We start from the raw sequence: 16,004 nt of genomic DNA, 5'->3' as shown, positions 1-16,004 counted from the left end.
CTTTCCCCCCCGATACTCAGTAGTAGGCAGTCACAGTTTTCCTCTATAGTTTTTTTCTGGGCAGAAACCAGAACATGCTCTCTACAGCCCGAGGGAGTTTTCTATACCTTGGCAGAGCCTGACCTGATTTCCCACCCATGAAGAGAAATACGATTTTCTTACTTTCCACCAGTTTCACAGATAATGCTGTCAGGCAGCTTCCTTCCTGAGAGCCAGGACCTTTATTTCAGAAAGAAAAAATAAAAGTCAAATACCTATTACTCACTCTGGAAGTCTGAAAGTCTAATCCCTGCTGCATGAGTGGAATGTGTTTGTGCAGGAGGTAAAGAGAAAGAAATCTGAACTCTGGTGCTTTTGAGACGTCAAGAGATGCGGTGAGCTCAGTGGGTGCGCAATTCCCAGGAGGCGTGGGCTGTGATTCTCTAGGGACCTTCCATGCTGAGCCAATTGGTAAGTTGACTCTGGGTTTTCCAGAGGTCCAGTGCTGAGCTCCTTTAAAGGAGTCACCATCTCGTCAACGAGACATTGATTTTTACCGCTCCAGCAACAAGGAAACAGCAAACAAGCAGCACTGTGTGCAGTAATAGGAGCTAGAGTTAAAACGGCAGGATCAAAATTCAGACTCACAGCTCTGTGCACAAAAGGGAGAGACAGAGGTGGAGGGAGGGTGAAGCTGTAACTAAGAGAAAAGAACAAATTCCTTGGAAGAGACTTCAGTGAAATGTGTCCTTCCTCTGTGCTGCTGGAAAATACACACACACACACACACACACACACACACACACACACACTCCAACCTCTTCAAAATCTACTTACTCGAATGCTTGTAGCCTGCCGACATGATTGAGTGAAGGAGCTGTCCAGAGTACAGTTAAGCTTGATAGGCTGTCTTCCTAGACCTAGCCTTGTAGCCCAAACATCCACTCACTGATTTAGATATTCTTTTGTCAGGTGGCTATCTATAATTTGATATATCTTTTTGCAAGTAAAAGACTGCAGCAAATGTTCATGGTATGCTTGCTGTACTGGGGATATAATGATGAAAAACAAGACAGAGAAATAGCATTCCCAGATCAATCATCAAAGCTGATTCCATCATTTAGAAAAACAAAGCCATTTGTGTGTGTGTGTGTGTGTGAAAAATTGGCATCACAGCTCTCTCTTGAGCTACCTGTAAAATAGCATTCCCTAGGGGTCTTGGCAATAGCAGTTGAATCTCCCACCTGGTCCCTGAGCAACTGCACCCGTAAGTAAGAAGCATAGAAAGCAATAGTTATTGAGTGCCTATTGTGTGTCTGACTACACTAAGTTTTTGTATAGATCTTTGAAGCAGACATCATTGCTCCCATTTTTACAGTTGAAGAAGCCAGCACTCAGAAGCTAGGAAAGTTGTCTAAGGTCACATAGTTGATAACCTAAAATGTGAGTCAAGCTACAGACACTAAAAGTCCATGTTCCTTCTAGTCATCCATTTGGGGCTATGGCCAGGAAGGCTGAGGCAGCATAGAAAAAGAAGCACTGAAGATTGTCTTAGGTACTGTGGGGATGTCCATGGTGAAGTGGAGCACGTAGCTATGCACAGAGAGATCAGATGTAAGCCAGTGTCTCTGAAATCAAGCTCTTAGTACAGCAGCTCTCCTGACGAATTTGCTTTCTCTACCCTGCCCACAACCCCTGGAACCATCAGCACCGCAGACCTGTAGGAGCAAGCGTGTATCAAATCTTCAGTATTCAGCTGGAACTAAACTCCCTTCTCCCTGGTGTTTTCTAGGTGAGATGCTGTAGGAGTGTTGCAGCAGCAAGCCAGGGTGTGAGTAATGAAGGAGTTGCTTATGTAATAGGCATCCACACCATCTAGGGTACACGGACCTCTCTGGGAACCAAGGAGCCAGAATCTTTTCCAGGGTTCTCTCTCAAGTTCATTAACATTTGGGTCAGTCCTCTTGAGCAAGTCCCAGTCACCTTCTCCAGTTTCCTGGACAAAGAAGTGTTCTTTTTCCTCTTTCTCCAGGACAGACCCCCGCACACACACCCAAGGCATGCCAAAAACCGTCACGGGTGCTCTTGTCTCTACTCCCAGCTAATGCCTTTTTCACCTTCACATTCTCACTTTTACATGTCACCGACTTGTGCCCACCACAGTTTGTCTCTCAAATGCCTTCAGCCTTTCTCTACGTGCCTAAGATGACTGGACTCCCCCCCCTACCCCCAACAGGGGCCCAGTAAGGTTATCATGGCTCCTAATTATCAAGCTGTGAGCAGAGGAGGGATGTCAGCAGCTTCTACTTAAGATGAAATGTCTCAGCCTGGAACCCTGTTTTCCAATTCCTCCTCCGCTACTAATTACTTCTGTGTCCTGGGAAATTCACTTACCTCTCTTGACCTTAGTTTCTTCGTTCACAGCAGGGGGTTAAATCAGATGTCTTAGAGAGTCTTTGCAGTCAGTTTCCTTTCTTACTTAGGAAACTGAACTATTTTACATCTTCTTTCTTTCCATAACTTTGGAAGGACAAAGCTCCATGGGTTGGTTGCAATGGACCATGTAAGCATGCACACCAACCCAAGGCCCTTCACAGCAGCCATCTAGCCGCTTACTGAGTTAGCAGCTCTCTTTCAGAAACTTCTCTGAGAGATGCAGCTCCAGCCACTTCACTAGGGAGGGGTGTCACACCGGGGTATTGCTCTCTGACCCCTGTTGTTCGCCCTGCACCTTCTCTCTACATTTGGTCCTCTGCCAATCCAACTTACGGGGGGGGGGGGGGGGTTCCGCCCCGCAGGTGGCTGCCCGCTAACCAGTCCCTCCCGGAAGTTAGAGGAGGCCAGCTGGAAGAGGAGCCGTGCTCCTCACCCTAGCCACCCTCGTCAGCCTCAGGACAGTTTTGCTCTGCTCCACACGCCCTGCGTGGGCTGGCTCCTGTTGCTAGGAGAACCTGACCATTTACATTTCCTGCTGTTTTTATTTTAGATTAGCAGCCATACTGCTGCAAGAACACAGGGTATTTTAAGAGAGACAGAAAAAGGAAGGGTGAGGGGAGAACCTAATGGAAGCCCTCCTTCCCAAGCTCCCCCCAAATACACAGACCAAAGCAATTGCCACTCCAGACCGCAATCCAGCCAGCTTCTCCCCTATCGGCACCACAGACCAGCTCTGATACCTTCCAGCACCTTTCAGCCCCGTAGGAACATGATAGTACCATTTTCTTCCAGGAAAAGCAGAAGTCAAAACTTGAACTCTACCTAACACACACAGCAATAGTTTCTGCTTGTTAAAAAACTCAGCCAAATAGAAACACTTTAAGATTCCAAACACCTGATGTCCAAACATGTGCCAGAGAGAAAGATGGACAGTTTTGATTTACTATCTACCAAGTCTCTCAGATATATGTGTAACTTTTCCTGTAAGCCATCACAGAAACTGTGTTGCCTTTGAGGACTACCTTTTCTGTCCTAGAAATCCTGATCTCTTATACTACTGCCTTTTTGTGAGACCAAGAACTGAGTCTTCATCTCTGTGTTTCTAGAAGCTGATGTCTAAGTCATCTTTAATGATAGCTCCTTTTTTGCTTTTGTAGTGTCTTGCTAATAGTAGGTGTTCTTTAATACCCCTTAAACTTCGATGTGATAGTTTTTGTTTTAACTTATTATGCTTTATTGTGTTATACTTTAATATTATCTCTTAAAAGCCTTTTCTTTTCTAATGAGAGGTAGAAAAGAAATGGATCTGGATGGGAAGAGAGGTGGGGAGGAACTGGGAGGGCTAGAAGGATGAGAAACTGTAATCAGAATATATTATGTGAGAAAAGAATAATTTCAATAAATTTGTTCATCCCCACCGAGCACAAACTGAGCCCCACTAAAAAGTGTATGCCATGAAACCTCTCTATCACTAGAGAGCTATAGCCTTGCTGGGGAAGAGATTTTAAACAACGTGATGAATATGGTAATGAAGATACAAGACAATAGGAGAGTTGCAAGGAGGCTGCAAGGAAAGGGTCAGGGTAGAGAGGACAGAGAAGAGTGATAAAATATAGTTTCTTAGAGCAGACCCATGGAGAAGGATTGAGAGTTCATTACAGATGTCCACTGCAGTCAGACAGACCTCAGAATCCATTAAAGGCTCCTCAGCTGGAGATAGAGCAGCATGAGCCCTTCTCATATCCATGATAAATGTTGACGGGTTCCATCTTGTGCAAATCTTGCACAGGTAATAAATCATAGCTGCTGCGAGTTCATGGGTGCAATGGCCATGTCATGTCCAGAGGACAGTGTTTTTCATCACTCCTCCACGTCTTCTAGCTCTTACATTCTCTCCATTCCCCTCAAGATGTTTCCTGAGCCTTAGGATTTAGAATTATATAGATACATATTTAGGAATGAACACTCAACAGTCACTTACTCTAAGGGCTTCAATCAGTTATGAGTCTTTATATTAACCATTGCTTACTTCAATCAGAAGCTTCTCTAGCCAAGGCAGAGAAGCTACCCTTTCTTCATACCTGCCCCTCCCCAAGTCCACTGAGGGGGAGGTCCTCCTCTCCTTCCTTCAGATCTTAGTCTATCAGATCTCATCAGGAGTGGCTGCATTGTCATCTTCTGTGGCCTGGTAAGGCTGCTCCCCACTCAGAGGGAGGTGATCAAAGAGCAGGCCAATCAGATTATGTCAGAGGCAGTTCCGCTTCCCGTTACTATGTAACCCACTTGGACACTGAACTGCCATGGGGTACATCTGTGCAGGGGTTCTAGGTTATCTCCATGCATGGTACTTGGTTGGAGTATGAGTCTTTGGGAAGACCCCTGTGTTCAAATTTTCTGGTTCTGTTGCTCTCCTTGTGGGGTTCCTGTCCCCTCCAGATCTTACTATTTTCCACTTCTTACATAAAATTCCATGCACTCTGCCCAACAGTTGTCCATAAGTCTCAGCGTCTGCTTTGATAGTCTGAAGGGCAGAGCCTTTCAGAGGCCCTCTGTAGCAGGTTCCTAGGTGTTTCCTGTTTTCTTCTTCTTCTGATGTCCATCCTCTTTGCCTTTCAGGATGGGGATTGAGCATTTTAGTCAGGGTCCTCTCTCTTGATTAGTTTCTTTAGATGTACAGATTTTAGTAGGTTTATCCTATGTTATATGTCTATATGAGTGAATATATACTGTGTGTGTCTTTCTGCTTCTGAGATACCTCACTCAGGATGATTCTTTCCAGGTCCCACCATTTACCTGCAAATTTCATGATTTCCTTATTTTTCATTGCTGAGTAATAGTCCATTGTGTAGATGTACCACAATTTCTGCATCCATTCTTCAGTTGAGCCACAGACTTTAGAAGAGATTTAAAGTAAATAAGCATGAGTTCCCTCCTGTAGTGTAGGCCCTAGATCTAATTTTTTAAAAGTAGTTGATTATTCCCCATATTACTTATACCACTATTAGACCAGTAGACACATCTGAACTGCTAGGTTGGGGCTGTGGTTACCAGCGCTCACAGCTGAGCAAGACAAGAATCCTTTTAAATAACAGCCCCAGTGAAAGACTAGCCAGCTTCACTCAGAACAACCAGCTTCAGAAGCCCAATTGTGAGCTCAGGGGAAGCTGATGTTACTCATACCGAAGCGGCCATTTCAAGGTTAGGTGCCTCCTTTCCATCAGCTTTGCCTGGGAATTTGGACTTGGAACCTTCCTACCATCTATCTCCAGAATCCGAGGTTATCTTTTCTGAGACCGAGCAGAGAAGAAAACTCCTGATCCTCTACCATTTGCTCCACTTTGCTCTTCATTAACAAAAACACTGGTTTTATGTGAAGCTATATGTAGTCAGCTAAAAGATTATATTTCCCAGTACCTCGTAAGGCAGGTTTCTGCACACAGTCCTTTGGAAGTGAATTTCTAGGGAAATTCGTGAACCTGCTTACCTGCCTCTCTGACCCCTCTTTTTTCTCTTCCTGCCTAGACTGCAGACGTTTAGTGAGGGGCGTGACAGTCATCTTCACATAGTGTGACTCTACAGATAAGTATCACCTACTGAGATTGACACTGGGTATCTACCAGCTGCTAGAAACTCAAAACTGTGTCTCCCCATGCCTGTCTATGTGCACAGGAGCAGTTTTGCAAGCAGTTTCCAGAGTCTGATAAACCATCAAAGCGATGCATAAAGTTTAGGTTCAGCGCCTCACCATACTCCAGAACACACGGGTTACAAGAATGTTCTCCAGACTCTGCCAAGATAGTCTCTTAGTCACGGCACTCTGCAGGGTACACTGAGGTCTCTGACCTACTGCAAGAGAAAACTTGGTTTCAAATATTGGCCATTTATGTAGTTTGTTACATTCATGTTGCTTTGTTAATTATTCTGTTTTGTTTTCGGGGTTTGCTATATTGGGCATAAACCTAGGGGTTCTTGTTGGCTAAAAAAGCAGAATTTTACAAAGCTAACCAAGGTGGCCTTGAACCTATATAATCCTCCTGCCTCAGGTAGTTGGTGTATGTTATAATTATTTTCTTTAATCATAAGAGCATTGTGTAAAGAACCCTGTCTTGTAGAAGTGACAGGAGCCAGTGATCTTGACTTCTCAGATCACGGTTGTTAGAATGGCGATAGCCTAGGCCTTCACGAGAACTGTGTCCTCTGCAATCAGCCAAGCCCAGACATCCTCTCAAATGCCAGCACCCAGACCTTCCCTGTCTCATGGCCCTCTTAGTAGTTCTGATGATGACCCCCACCACTGGCATCTCCTGCTTCCTTCCCTTCTCCAGCTAGTCTCTCTGGGCTGCCAATCCCACCCCACAGTTACTTTATACCTGTAAGGAAATTAGCATTTATGTTGGGACAGAAAGTGACACTGTTCAGTTCTCACTGTCATTCTGCTCTTAATTAATATTTAACCTCAGAGAGATTGTGTAGCAGACGGAAGTGGCTGATGGGAGAACAAAGCCCTGGCTGGCTCTCCTTGTCAACACTGCCTCCCCCACTTCCAACTCCTCTTCCTGCATGGGAGGGTTCCAAAGGACCCAGAGGCCCAGGGAAAGGAGCAGCCCTGAGGACCCTCAACTGTACTTTTGATGGATTACTCCCCCAGATCTCGCAGAGTGCCAATCCTTCTACCACTAAGTGAGAACAGCTGGTACCCAGAACCTGAGTCTCAATGCCCAGAGCTAGACCCAGGCCTGGCACACCAGTAAGGATGAAGAGATAAGTGGGGGAAAAAAGAAAAGCAATGCAAATGTGCCCCTCAACAGATTATATTTAATGCACTATTTTTAGTTGCCTTCAATCCCTCGGGGCTGTCAGGGCGGTTGCAGCCCCACTCCCCCGGGAGAGGAAATGACAGGCATTATTACCCAGCCCAGGAACACTGGTGCAGTGCGTGGTGGGTGGGGGAGGTGCTGCCTTGCCAGCTCCAAAATTTGGGAACTTAACTTCCAACGGGAAATCGAGGACACGAAGAGAGGCGACCACAGGACCACCTCCTCCGTCTGCAGACAGACAGCCAGATCAGCCCTGTGTGCTGGTCCACTGAGCCCAGACCAGGAGTGTGGGAGTCTCTTCAGTCCTCGAGTTGTCTCAAAAGTAGGTTATACAACATCCTTCACTGCCAAGTTCTTCCTGCTCTCTAATCTTAGCCCTGCCTCCGGTCTAAGCCCAGTTCCCCTTGCTCTGCGTGCAGAGGCAACGGAGGACAGCTGGCCATCATCCCCCAACCAAAGCCCTTCTTTGTCTTGAAGAAAATGATTCAGTTTCCTCTCAGCCTTCTCTTCTGCAACCTGAGTCATCCAAAGTCTTTAACCTTTCCACGTGTCATTTTTTTTTCCAGCTCTTCTCCTTGTCGCTCCTGTAACCCTGCCTTAAATATGTCCCCAAGTTCCTCCTGGGAACCTAAAGAGACCCTAGACTCCCCCCAGGGAGCGGCAGAGCTCAAACAGAGAAGCTTTTTGCACATGGTCCTGGAGAGGTTCACTAATCGCATGGCTCTCGTGCCTCCCCACAATATCAGAGTCCACACAGCTGCACCTCCACCCTCATTCCTTCAGCCTCCCTCACCTCCTCTGCACCCAGCTGAGTACAAGGCTTCTAACATGTGGCACATAAATTTTCATGATGTCTGATTTGGAATGAGGTGCACACATAAAATTTTTTTTGGCAAAGTACTTATAATTTACTGATAAATTATACAGCAGCTTTTGAGTTCCAGGTTTTCATTATTGTTGTACACGCTAGATTAGACCTTTGGAGAATGCTTTTTCTTTTCTTTTCTTTTTTTTTTTTTTTTACACCCATAGAATTGTAAACTATATCAAACATGGCAGTATATAACATTCACTCAATAAATATTTATCGAACTTCTACCATATGTCAGGCACTATGCTAGCTGCTGGGGTGTCAAAATGAAAGGCCAAATTCTGGTTCTGCAGGCACTGACAGCCTCCATGGGGAAGGGCAGGGGGTGCAATGAGCAAGCAGTGTTACAAGTGCCAGGGGACACTGAGAAGCAAAGGTATGGACACAGCCCTGTATTCTAGTGATTTCACCTTGCTAAAAACTGGTGGAAAGTGGTTTTAACCCTTTCTGGGGTGGGCCACCATCTCCCTGACTCCAGTTGGTCCTAGAGTATTTATCAGTGTTTATTTATCAAGGCTTGATCTTGAGCCAGAGTCACTTTTGAGAGAGCAGTAGTTTCTTCCTAGCGTGAGGAAGTCAGGTCTTGAGAGTCACCCTCTTGAAGGGGATTTTACCATTCTGACCCTTTCCTCTCTGTTTTCATGCCCCCACGAGGTGAACAGGCTTCTCTATCACACGCTCCCACCACAGTGTACTGCCCCATCACAAAAGCAACAGGGCCAAGCAAACATGGACCAGGACCTACAAAGCTACAAGCTGCTAAAAACCTTTTACTCCTTACAACTGATTTTTTTTTTCAGGTACTTTGTCATAGTAATGGAAAGCTGACTAAACCAATGGGCAAATGTCCAAGGAGTACTCAGAGCCTTTTCAAAAAAATGTCCTTTTATGGCTATATAGAAAGATTATCTCTTTTCCCCTAAAGGTTTAGAGTGTCAGCAACCATCTTTCTTACGCCATACCTATCTGAGGGTAGAGCCAGCAGAAAGCCTCTGAAGGAACACTTGCTGAAAGCTGGGGAGAAAAATAAAAGGCCCAACATCATTCCAGGCCCTGGGTCCAGTCATCCCATCCCAGCTAAGCATCCAATACATGCCTGGTTTTGTTTAAGCTAGTTACTCCAGAAGGAAGCACACACTTCAAAGTGCCTTTGATGCCAAAGTGGCCTCTTCTAGAGGGGAGCAAGGGTTTGAAGATGGTTTCCTGATGGGCAAATGGATTTCTGAGACTATAATGTACAGATTGAGGAGAAATTCATCAAGGTAGTAGAGATGACCAAATAGTGTAGTGGCTGGAATTAAAGGGAGCGTACATCACCTGTATGCCCTTGCTCCGGCTACTTAGCCGTTGTTTCCCCTTGAGGTCCTTCCCTATGAATATATTTGCTTCACTGGATTGTCTTAAACATGACATGATGGCCTGATGCCCTAAGATGAGCAGGCATTCTTTAATCACTGTCTAGCACATCTTTCCACTGTGGGGCACTGCTCTCCCTCCAACTCCAAGCAAAAGGTTCTGAAGGACACTGCAGGTAATACAATCCCTCTGACCAAATGGACTAGGTCAGTTATAACATTTCCTCTCCCTTACCACAAGAACTGATGCAGGCAAGGGCAAGGGTCCCATCTAGGCCAGAGAGACCTCTCCAAGAATTTTAAATTATTATTGATGAAATTAGGATTGAAGGATTATATTTCCTCTTGGATCCCAAGTTTATAACAGCTTAAGTTCAAAATGGCCAATAGCTAGAGGCCCAGGATAGGCACTGATAGCAAAAGAAAGCCAAGAGTCACAGAGAAGAAATTACAGATGCAATTGTGCACGGCTGTGCTAGTTATTCCTTCATGGTCTTCCACACAGTGTAGCAAAGAAGGCTCCTGGCATGCCAATCCCTCAAAAGTAGAAGACACCACGTTGGTGTGATGGCTCAGCAGGTAAAAGTGATTATGACCACACCTGGTGAACTGTCCTGAATTAGATCCCTGGTTTAGATCTGAATTAGATCCTGATTACTAACCTCATCGTAGAAGGAGGGAATGTACTCCGTAGTTCTCTGACCCATTCACATGTGTCATAAAAGAAAAGTCCCTTTTCCCCTCTGGGCACATGGCTTTAATCCGAGCTCTCAGGAGGCAAAGGCAGAGGATCTCTGAGCTCAAGGGAAGCCTGGTCTAGAAAGCAAATTCCAGGACAGCCAGAACTGCACAAAGAAACTTTGTCTTGAAAACAAAACAAAACAAAGTCCATTTCTTAGGGCTGGAGAAATGGCTCAGTGCTTAAGAGCATTTGCTGCTCTTCCAGAGGACCTGGGTTTGCTTCTCAAAACCCACATGGCCACCTATATGGAAGCCCAGAGTTCTAGGGGATCCAACACCCTGTTCTTCACCAGGCATGCACATGGTGCACCTACATACATGCAAGCAAAATACTCATACACATAACATTTTAAAAATTGAAAAATCATTTTAAAAGACTTTTCTCTCTATCTCTGTGGGTTTCTTTTTCTTTTCTCCATGTCTCTCTTTCTCTCTGAGTCTGTGTGTCTGTGTGTGTGTGTGTGTGTGTGTGTGTGTGTGTGTGTGTGTGTGTGTGTGTGTGAAAATTTGGTCTCTGAGCACTCTTTTATGGCCATTTACCCATTTTGTTAGTCAGCTTTTCACTACTATGACAGAACACCTGAAACAGCCAATTATTAGGAAGAAGAGTTTATAGCTCATAGTTTCAGAGGCTCCAGCTTATGTTTGTTTGGTCCTTTTGCTTTAGGCTACTGGTGGCACCATACTTCGTGGTGGGAGTGTGTAATAAAAAGGGTCAGTTTACCTCATGGTGGCTGAATTGCTGCTGAAACTCAACCTTGGCCTTTCTGTTGAATCAATGCTTATGCTAAGGTAAGATGGTTTTCTATCTCTTCCTTCCAAAGGAGTCTTAATGGACATAGCGTGAATCAACTCAGTATAAAACAGATGAAATATAATAAATGCTCATAATAAATATTTGGCACAGGAAATTCTCCGAAGAAAGTGTTTTGAGGCCTTCCACTCTTACAGAATCTATGCTTCAAGACAAACTCAGAAGCCCGTGTGCACATGCATGTGTGCTCGCTGGCTTATGATATGATAATCACGGTGACAATAATAATAATGAACAATAAGGAAACAAAAAGAACCACCCCTTCCCCGTGTCTCAGAGGTCTCGGCTCACGGGTACAAGTTTTACCTAAAGGTAATAGCCGTTCCAAGGGAAACAAGCTGACATTTCATGAAAAATGGGTAGGGAGTCTTTGTGATTGGGGTATTTAATTGCCCCTTCCAAACACTGGGATAGCTATATTGATGGCTGTGTATGGATTGCCAAGTATTCTCATTGCCTGAGTTGCCGCAGAGGTTAAATAAACAAGGCGCTCTATATGAACGTCCCTCTGCCTTTAATCTCTCTTTTTCCATAGCTAACCTTAAAAGCCCTTATTTCTATTTTAAAATGTGGCAGACAGACCACAGAGATAAAATGTTCAAAGCCATTTAGTCCTCATCCTTCTCTTAAAGGACACCTCCTTAATTGCTAGTCATTCTGAGCGTAGCAAGCTTGTGCCCCAGATAGAACATCTGGGAGAGGTTACTTCGGCTGTAGAAATAATGAGACACTAGGAGACAAGGCTTCCAGTACGACTGCAGAACCTAGGAGTGGTCACCTCAGATTCTGTAATGGTTCCTTCAACAAAGTAAAATAAAACTAAGCCAACCAATTAGGAGCAGAAGGCTTTCAGGGAACATCTGTTCCCTCCTCAACTGCTTCTGGCGTCTATTCTGTTTGCCCCTCTGAATGAGAATTAAGCATCCTCTTTAGGGTCTTCCTTGTTACTTAGCTTCTTTAGGACTGTAGTATGGTTTTCCTGTATAATATGGCTAATATTCACTTATACGTTACTATATTTTATACCATATGTGTCTTTCTGGGTCTAAGTTACCTCACTCAGGATGACATTTTCCAGATCCATCCATTTGCCTGAAATTTTTATGATGCCCTTGTTTTTATTAGCTGGATAGTATTCCATTGTGTAGATGTACCACAGTTTCTTTATCCACTCTCCAGTTGAGGGACATCTGAGTCTCCATCCAGCAGGGGATCAGAACAGATGCCAAGACTCACAGCCACACTTTGGGCAGAGCAGGGAATCTTATGGAAAAGTTGGAGGGGTGGAAAGACCCAGAGGGGACTGGAACTCCACAAGAAGACCAATAGAGCCAACAAATCTGGGCCCAGGGGGATCTGTGGAGACTGATGCACCAACCAAGGAACATACGTGGAAAAAACCTAGGCACCCTGCTCAGATGTAGCCAATAGGTGGCTCAATCTCCATGTGGAATCCCCTCATAAGAAAAGCAGGGGCTGTCTCTGACATGGACTCTGTTGCTTTGCTCTTTGATCATTTCCCACTGGGAGGGTGACCTCGCCAGGCCACAGAGGAAGAAAATACAGGCAGTCCTGTTGAGGCTTGATAACTTGGGTCAGTTGGTGGGGGAGGAGGGCTTCCACTTTCTGAGGACTACAGGAAGGGGTTAGGGGGAAAGAGGGAGGGGGGTTGGGACCAAAAGGAAACGAGAGAGGGAGCTAGGATAGGGATGTAAAGTGAATAAATTATTTTAATTAATTTTTTTAAAAGAGAGCAAGGCTGCATGAACGCCTTTCTGATTGGCTAAATGTCCCTAGGGTTTTCAGAGACTGTCATCAGAGAATCCCTAGAAGTAACCTGCACATGTGGACACCATCTTGTCAAAACAGTAGGTGCATTGTCATGACCTGACACCTGCTTAGCATATTGTAATGGATCAGGGCTACACTCTTCTACCTAGTGGAACAGGATGGGCTGTGTCTCCTCTAAGGTCCAAACTTGACATCTTTTCTTTTGAGAGCATGTACTATAGAAGACTGTGTATACACAATCTGTACAGGGACTACAGGACTGTTGAGATGCTAGTGAAATTTCTTGATGCCTCAGGGTCAGAAGGAAACGTGGTTTGCCTAGCATGTCTTCTCTCTCAGCAGCAGGAACATTCCCGCTAGCAACCCCATCCAGAAACAAGTCATGTTCAGCTCTCCTCCCACTCACTCCACTCCAACACACAACCCAGGGAAGGCAAAGCAAAAATACCACAAATACATCAACCCAAACATCAATGCATCCCCTTCGATGTTCCACGCAAACTGATGAATAACAAAAGTTAAATATTAACAGTCTCACCAAAACTTACACAAAAGAGAAACCAAGGAAGCAAACTCCCAAGGCTGTGCAAGAAGGGCGTGTTATCTGGATAAAAGCATTATTTTTGCATATGGAAATACATTGGTCCAAATAACCAAATTCCTACCATGATCCCATCCCAAGGGAGTGCCTTTCATTCTGCGTAGCGCCCATAAGGAAGCTACAGTGAGTGAGTGCTAATTGTTCACCTTTATCATGGCCACACTGCATAGCAGCTGAGGAGGCTTCTGTCAGTGTCTCCTTTCTCCTGAAGTCCAAGGGAAACAAGCTCTATACAAACAAATTTTCTGAGAGAAACGCCGGTGACATCTCAACAGAAGATGATTTATGCAGGCTTAAAGACATTGGTGGGTGTTAAACTTTAATTCCTCATAATCAGGGGTCACACTTAGTCTTTATTCACCTACCAGGATGCTGGCTTGTTGTAGTAGACAGAAGCTATGGTACTGCTTAGGCTTTCTCAACTTGATGCAGACTAGAGCTTGCCTGGGAAGATGAAACCTCAACTGAGGAAGTGCAGCAGGCTGGACTGTGGCATGTCTCTGGGGAATGTTCTTGATTAACTATTATTCATGTAGGAGAACCAAGCCCACTACGGGTGGTGCCACCCTCAGGCAAGTAGTCCAGGGTTCTGTAAAACAGCAATCTGAGCAAGCCACGGTGAGCAAGACAACGAGCAGCATTCCTCCTTGGTACTACCTCAGTTCCTGCAAGCAGACTCCTGCCATGAGCTTCTGCCCTGACTTCCCTTGACGGTGGACAGTAAGCCACGAGATGAAATAAGCTTTTTCTTTTCCTAATTAATCAACTAATTAACTAATTAAAATAAAGCTTTCTGAGATTATCACTAGAGAAAGACTCTCTGAATGAGACAGTGTGCTAAGACTTCAAACTCTGAGGCAAGTTTCTCTTGTGGGACCTGCTTAGGCTCACTGCTACCAAACTGGCTGTCTCCTCTTGGCCTCCCTTGCCCAGTACCTAGAATATAGTTCTACCATGAACATCTCTGTGCATAGGTGAGATGATGTCAAAACGCTTAACCAAGCCAAAGAAGGGAAATGTTAAAACCAAAACAAATAATAACATTAAACCAAGTCAAGGGTACAAACATAGCTTCTCCCTGGCTTTCAGGCCCTGGCATGCTCTCTCTGCTCCCATGAAGCAACCTCAAAGAAAACATATGAGGAACGTATCTCCATTTCTCAGCTCTTCAGCATGGAAAAGTAAGACAAGACCGCAGAGCCATCAAAGTCTGTCTCCTTCAGAAAGACTTGCCTTCTTAGTTCTTTTTGTTAATGTATTTTATTTATGTGCATGAGTGTTTTGCCTGCGTGCATATATATGTAATATACGTGTGCAGTGTCATCAGAAACCAGAGAGATTCCTTAGAACTGGAGTTACAAGTGGCTGTGAGCTGTCATGTGGGTACCGGGAACTGAATTTGGTCCTCTGTAAGGGCAGCAAGTGTTCTTGTTGAAGAGGTACTGGGCCTCTAACAGAACTATGTCCACTTCCAGTAAGGTCATGTCTGATTACTGCAATGGGCACTTTTCTCCAAACCTTGCTTCCTCTTGAGATGCTTTTGTTAATTTCACCCTTTATTTATTAAATTACTAGAAAATATTTATTGAGTGTATACTATATCTTTATACAAGGTGCTAATTTTTCCTTATTGTTTTACATTTAATGTTTTCCCTGTAGGCAAGCCTATGGGACATTTTCTTCATTAGTGATTAATATGGGATGACCCAGTTCATTGTCCTTGGGGCCACCCCTGGGCTGGTGGTCCTGGGTTCTACAAGAAAACAGGCTAAGCAAGCCAGTAAGCAGCAACCCTCCATGGCCTCTGCATCAGCTCCTGCCTCCAGGTTTCTACCCTGTTTGAAATCCTGCCCTGACTTCCTTCAGTGATAGACTATGGTGTGGAAGTGTAAGCCAAATAAATCCTTTCCTCTCCAACTTGTTTTTGGCTATGATGTTTCATTACAGCAATAGTAACCCTAACTAAGACAACTACATTATAAAATGATTACCACAATAAAATTAACTCAACCCACACACAGTTGTTGGTGTCTGCAGTTGTATACTTAAGTGCCACTCTTTCAGGAAATGTTACCATGTTACAATGGGTCCTTAAAATTTCACGTCTTTCCCTACAGAACTCACAGTATAATGATCACAAGTTTAAAAAAATTAGCGCTAAGGATGCTGTATATTTCAGAGATACATACTTGGGTATTTATAAATAAAATAATAATGAGAAAATTATGAAATTTAAATTAAAAGTTTGGTGATGAGTTGAAAATTACTGATTATGAATGATGGATTCAGTGTAGTTCATTACTACCTGACTAGCTTTTGTATAAGTAAAATCAAAAGACATCTTTAAAATATTAATACAAGGCAATAAATTCTAGCTGATCATAGACCAAAGCATATGATCAGAACGACCACTCAAAGATTTTAGGGGGCATCACCATGATGAAGACAGGGCTACAAAACTGACCATATGCACACAAGCCAGAAGATGTTCATTCTGGGTGATTTTCAGAGGATCTTCATTTCTTGGATGAGTTGCTCCCTGGCTCCCCCAAGAAAGATGGCAACAGCAGAGCAGCCAGAATCCTCATTTACATAAATA

The 16,004-nt window shown here is 44.4% G+C and overlaps 1 long non-coding RNA gene across 1 annotated transcript; it reads left to right on the top strand.

Moving 5' to 3' along the window:
- The first annotated feature begins 10,880 nt into the window (after nt 1-10,880).
- On the top strand, nt 10,881-15,352 carry LOC132652287 (uncharacterized). Its single transcript, XR_009589771.1, has 3 exons — nt 10,881-10,991; nt 14,495-14,586; nt 15,065-15,352. It is a non-coding gene; the product is annotated as an uncharacterized LOC132652287 (long non-coding RNA).
- The last annotated feature ends 652 nt before the right edge of the window (nt 15,353-16,004 follow it).

This window comes from Meriones unguiculatus, chromosome 1 (assembly GCF_030254825.1).
Source record: "Meriones unguiculatus strain TT.TT164.6M chromosome 1, Bangor_MerUng_6.1, whole genome shotgun sequence".
Classification (NCBI taxonomy): Eukaryota; Metazoa; Chordata; class Mammalia; order Rodentia; family Muridae; genus Meriones; species Meriones unguiculatus.
The sequence above is the reverse complement of the archived record's forward strand: the minus strand, read 5'-3'. Positions and strand labels throughout refer to the sequence as shown.